The sequence below is a fragment of the Molossus molossus genome, unplaced genomic scaffold, assembly GCF_014108415.1.
Source record: "Molossus molossus isolate mMolMol1 unplaced genomic scaffold, mMolMol1.p scaffold_m16_p_9, whole genome shotgun sequence".
Classification (NCBI taxonomy): Eukaryota; Metazoa; Chordata; class Mammalia; order Chiroptera; family Molossidae; genus Molossus; species Molossus molossus.
In genome coordinates this window covers 94,704,253-94,710,283 of record NW_023425403.1, presented here as the reverse complement: position 1 = coordinate 94,710,283, position 6,031 = coordinate 94,704,253, and positions in this window count along the sequence as shown.

The following is a 6,031-nucleotide window of genomic DNA, read 5'->3' as shown; positions in this document are numbered from 1 at the left end:
AAGGATTATTGAAATATACTATAAACAATTATATGCCAACAAATTGGACAATCTAGGCAAAGTGGACAAATTTCTAGAAACACATAGTCTGTCAAAACTGAACCTGGAAGAGATAGAAAACTTGAACAGATCAATAACAACAAAGGAAATGAAAGATGTAATTAAGAAACTCCCAGCAAACAAAAGCCCAGGCCCAGATGGCGTCATAGGGGAGTTTTACCGAACATTCAAAGAAGATCTAATACCAATTATTCTCAAACTATTCCAGAAAATTTAAGAAAACAGGAGACTTCCAATCTCATTTTATGAGGCCAGCATAATCCTAATTCCAAAACCAGATAAAGACACTACAAAGAAAGAAAACTACAGGCTAATATTTCTGATGAATACAGATGCCAAAATCCTTAACAAAATATTAGTAAATCAGATCCAGCAATACATCAAAAAATGATCCACCATGACAAAATGGGATTCATCCCAGGGATGCAAGGCTGGTACAATATTTGCAAATCAACAAACGTGATACACCACATAAACAGAATGAAAAATAAAAACCATATGATCATATCAATAGATGTTGAAAAAGCATTTGACAAAGTCAAGCACCATTTGTGATAAAAACGCTCAGCAATGTGGGAATAGAGGTATCATATCTTGACATAATGAAGGCCATATATAAAAAACCTACAGCCAACATCATACGCAATGGGCAAAAATTAAAAACATTTTCTTTAAGAACAGGAACAAGACAGGGATGCCCACTTTTACTACTCTTATTTAACATAGTACTGGGAGTCTTAGCCAGGCAACAAGACAAGAAGGAAAAATAAAAGGGATCCAAACTGGAAAGGAGGAAGTGAAACTGTCATTATTTTCAGATGACATGATATTGTACATAGAAAACCCTAAAGACTCCATCAAAAATCTACTAGACTTAATAAGTGAATTTGGCAAAGTAGCAGGGCACAAAATTAACATCAAGAAATCAACAGCATTCTTACACACCAACAATGAACTCACAGAAAGAGAAACTAAGAAAACAATCCCATTCATCATTGCAGCAAAAAAATTAAGATACCTAGAAATAAACTTAACCAAAGAAGTAAAGGCTCTCTTCACAGAAAACTTAAAAAAAGAAATAGAGAAAAATATTAAAAAGTGGAAGCATATACCTTGTTCATGGATTGGAAGAATTAACATCATTAAAATGTCCATACTACCCAAAGCTATATATAGATTAAATGCAATCTCCATAAAAATACCAACAATATACTCCACAGAACTAGAACAAATAATCCAAAAGTTCATATGGAACCAAAAAAGGCCCCGAATAGCCACAGTAGTCTCGAAAAAGAAGAACAAAGCAGGAGGGATCACATTACCAGACATCAGGTTATACTACAAAGCCACTGTAATCAAAACAGCATGGGACTGGCACAAGAACAGGCAGATAGATCAATGGACAGAATAGAGAACTCAGAAATGGACCCAAGACAATATGCTCAATTAATACTTGACAAAGGTGGCAAGAGCATACATTGGAGTCAAGACAGCCTCTTTAATAAATGGTGTTGGGAAAATTAGACAGCTACATGCAAGAATATAAAGCTAGACCACCAATTTACACTATACATAAGAATAAACCAAAAATGGATAAAAGACCTAAATGTGACTTGTGAATTCATAAAAATCCTAGAAAAAAATGCAGGCAACAAAATTTCAGACATCATATGCTACATAATTTTCACTGATACATCACCTAAGGCAACAGAAACAAAGGAAAAAATGAACACATAAAACTACATCAAACTAAAAAGCTTCTGTACAGCAAAGAAAACAACCATCAAAATGAAAAGGGAACCCACTACATGGGAGAGCATAATCGCCAATGATACATCAGATAAGGGGTTAATTTCCAAAATATATACAGTGCTCATACAATTCAACAAAAGGAAGACAAAGAACCCAATTAAAACATGGGCAGAGGAGCCCTGGCCTGTTTGGCTCAGCCGTTGGAGCGTCGACCTGCGGTACAGAGAGACCCGGGTTCGGTTCCCGCTAAGGGCATGTACCTCGGTTGCAGTTTGTCCCCAGCCCTAGTTGGTCGTGCGGGTGGCAGCCACTCGATGTGTCCCTTCACATCGATGTTTCTCTCTCTCTCTCTTCCTCTCTCTCCCTCCCGCTCTATCTGAACAAAAAAATGGAAAAATGTCCTCGGGTGAGGATAAAAAAAAAAAAAAAGGGCAGAGGACCTAAAGACACACCTCTCCAAACAGGACATACAAATGGCCAAGAGACATATGAAAAAATGCTCATCGTCACTAATCATCAGAGAGAAGCAAATTAAAACAACAATGAGGTATCACGTCACACCTGCCATTTTGACTTCCATGAACAAATCATTAAACAACAAGTGCTGGCAAGGGTTTGGAGAAAAGGGGACCCTATTACCCTGCTGGTGGGAATACAGACTGGTACAGCCACTATGAAAAACACTATGATGTTTCTTTAAAAAATTAAAAATTGAACTTCCATTTGATCCAGTGATCCTACTTCTAGGAATATACCCTAAGAAGCCTGAAACACCAATCAGAAAGAATATATGTACCCCTATGTTCATAGCAGCACTATTTACAATAGCTAAGATCTGAAAACAGCCCAAGTGCCAATCAGTAGACAAATGGATAAAAAAGCAGTGGTACATATACACAATGGAGTACTATGCAGCTATAAGAAAGAAGGATCTCTTATCCTTTGAGATGATATGGAAGGACCTGGAAAGTATTATCCTAAGCAAAACAAGCCAAGCAGAGAAAGACAGATATCACATGATCTCACTTATTTCTGGAATATAATGAACTAAACAAACTGATGAACAAGATAGACCCAGAGACATAGAAATGGGGTACAGACTGACATTCCTCAGGATTGGGGGGTGGAGGGAAGGGATAAACCACAGAACTTATATGCATGTGTGCATAACCGATAGACATAGACAACAAAACTGGGGACAGGGTGGGAGGGGATAGAAAGGAGGGAGTCAATGGGGGAAAAAGAAAAAACAAAAACAAAGTATGTACACCTTTCTGAGAACCTTGCCCAGCCCTTCAGGGTATTGCCCATCTAGTTGGCATAGTAACTGAGTCTTCAAAAGGCCATTCTACCATTATGTCAAGCCAGCTGCATCAAGATGGTAAGGACATGGTAAGACCAGTGGATTTTATAATATTGGGCTCCTTGCTGCATTTCATTTGCTAACAAATGAGTTACTTGATCAGCAATGCTGTGGGGAATACCATGATGGTGGATAAGACATTTTTTAAATCCATGATTGGTAGTCCTAGCAGAAGCATTACATGCAAGAAAAGCAAATGCATATCCAATATAAGTATCTGTTCCAGTAAAATCAAAACACTGCTCCACTGGGGGCTCAGTGTTGGCCTCTGCTGCTGGCAGATCAGGCACTCAGTGGTGGCCACTGCCAGGTAGTCTCAGTCAGTGTAAGTCTGTGTTGCTGAACCCATGCCTAACTTCCATCCCTGCCACCATCACCACTTTGTTCATGAGCTCTCTGGGTGATGACAGTGTCTCTCTTTGGGGAAAGAGGCTGACAGGTATCCATAGAGTAGTTCATCTTGTTCAGTTGATTGTCAAAATCCTCCTCTGCTGAGGTCACCTTTTGGTGAGTATTCACATAGGACATAAATATCTTCATGTTTTTCCCATTCAGAGAGGTTTTTGCCCATATTGTTCCCCCAATTTTCTTGTCACCAATTTTCCAAGCAGGTTCCTTTCAAATCCCTTACCATCAGCCAAACTATTGGCCCCAGCCCATGAATTGATATATATTTGCACATCTGGCTATTTCTCCTTCCAAGAAAAGTGAGCAACCAGAAGCATTACCTGAAGTCCTTTCTGCTGGGGGGGTTGCCCTTCACCACTGTCTTCAGAGATGTCCCAGAAGGGGCTGTAGTGTTGCAGTTAACCACATTTGAGTGGTGCCTGTCTATTATACAGAACCATCTATAAACCAGGCCCAAGTTTTCTTTTCCTCTGTCAACTGATTGTGGGGAACTCACTGTGAGGTCATAGGTAAAGGTTAGGGGAGATAAGATAATGTAGCAGGAGTGGGGACCACGGATGTAACTTACTTGTGCCTTTAGGGCCTGCTCAGACCAAATTACATATATACCACTTCCATCTGATGATGGAATGCTGCTGTACCCGCCCAACTATGTGGCTTGGTGGGTCATACAACACCCAGTTTAGGACAGAAAGTTTAATTTGCATGTTAATGTGGTAGCCCATGGTTAAGCATTCACTCTCTCAAAGGCCCAGAAGCAGGCCAACAGCTCTTTCTCAGAAAAGAAAGTAGTTGTCCACAAATGATGGCAGAGTTTTGCTCCAGAATCCTAAGGACCTGTGCTGCAATTCACCTGTAGAGGCTTGCCAAAAGCTCCAAACAGCATCCCTATCTGCCGCTGACACTTCAAGCATCATTGGACCTGCTAGATCCTATGGCCCCAGCTGCAGACCAGCTTCTATGGCACTCAAGACTTGTTGCAGAACCTTCTCTTGTTCTAGGCCTCCCTCAAAACGTTTTGAGTCACTCAGCAAATGGGCTTGAGTAATACACTCAAATGAAGATACATTGCTTCTAAAATCCAAATAGGCCCCCAAGGCATTATTCCTCTTTTTGGTTGTAGGAGGGGACAGATGCAATTTGAATAGCTGGGAGTTATGCGCCACCTCCTAGAAAACAGAGTAGCTACATAGTATATTTGAAATTTTTTCAGCTCAGGAGCTTTGTCTATTTTCTCTGTTATTTATTTATTCATTCACTTGTATCAGTATGGATTCAAGGATATTTGTTTATATTTTGGGTTATAATCCAATACTATTTGATTAATTTTGTTCCGGCTTTGGACATTGGGATCAATGCTTTATAACGCTCCAGTGATTTCAATGTGCAGCCAAGGCTGAGAACCACTACTTTCAGTAAAACATTGTTTAGAATTACACCACCATGAAAGCACTGATTTCCCTTAAATTAGTACAGATGCAAACTGAAAGTAAAACAGAACCCCCAAATGGAGTCATGAATGCCTGCAGATACTAATCTGCACCCACAAAGGGCAGTGAGTAGGAGTTTTTCCCATTCTCCTCCCTTTCTAGTGTAGACTTCAGGAATACACAAAATTATAATACTTGTTCCTTGATCAACACAAATTTTTTATTTATTTTTATCAATTTATTTTTGTTATAGATGTTTCTCCTTTTTCCTCCATTGACACCCTCCTCCTGCCCACCCCCATCCCCAGCTTTGTTGTCTATGTCCATTGGTTATGCATACATGCATATAAGTTCTGTGGTTTATCTCTTCCCTCCCCCCAATCCCCTCTTGTGAGGTTAGAATTATACCACCTCAGAGGTATGTCAGTCTGTACCCAACTTCTATATCTCTGGGTCTATTTTGTTCATCAGTTTGTTTTGTTCATTATATTCCACAAATAAGTGAGATCATGTGATATTTGTCTTTCTCTGCTTGGCTTGTTTCACTTAGAATAATACTCTCCAGGTCCTTCCATGTTGTCTCAAAGGATAAGAGATCCTTCTTTCTTATAGCTGCATAGTACTCCATTGTGTATATGTACCTTTTTTTATCCACTCATCTATTGATGAATACTTGGGCTGTTTCCAGATCTTAATGATTGTAAATAGTGCTGCTATGAACATATATTCTTTCTGATTGGTGTTTCAGGCTTCTTAGGGTATATTCCTAGAAGTGGGATCACTGGGTCAAATGGAAGTTCAATTTTTAATTTTTTGAGGTAACACTGTAGTGTTTTCTGTAGTGTCTGCATTCCTACCAGCAGTGTACTAGAGTCCCCTTTTCTCCACACCCTCGCCAACACTTGTTGTTTGATGATTTGTTAATGGCAGCCATTCTGACAGGTGTGAAGTGATACCTCATTGTTGTTTTAATTTGCATCTCTCTGATGATTAGTGATGTTGAGCATTTTTTCATAGG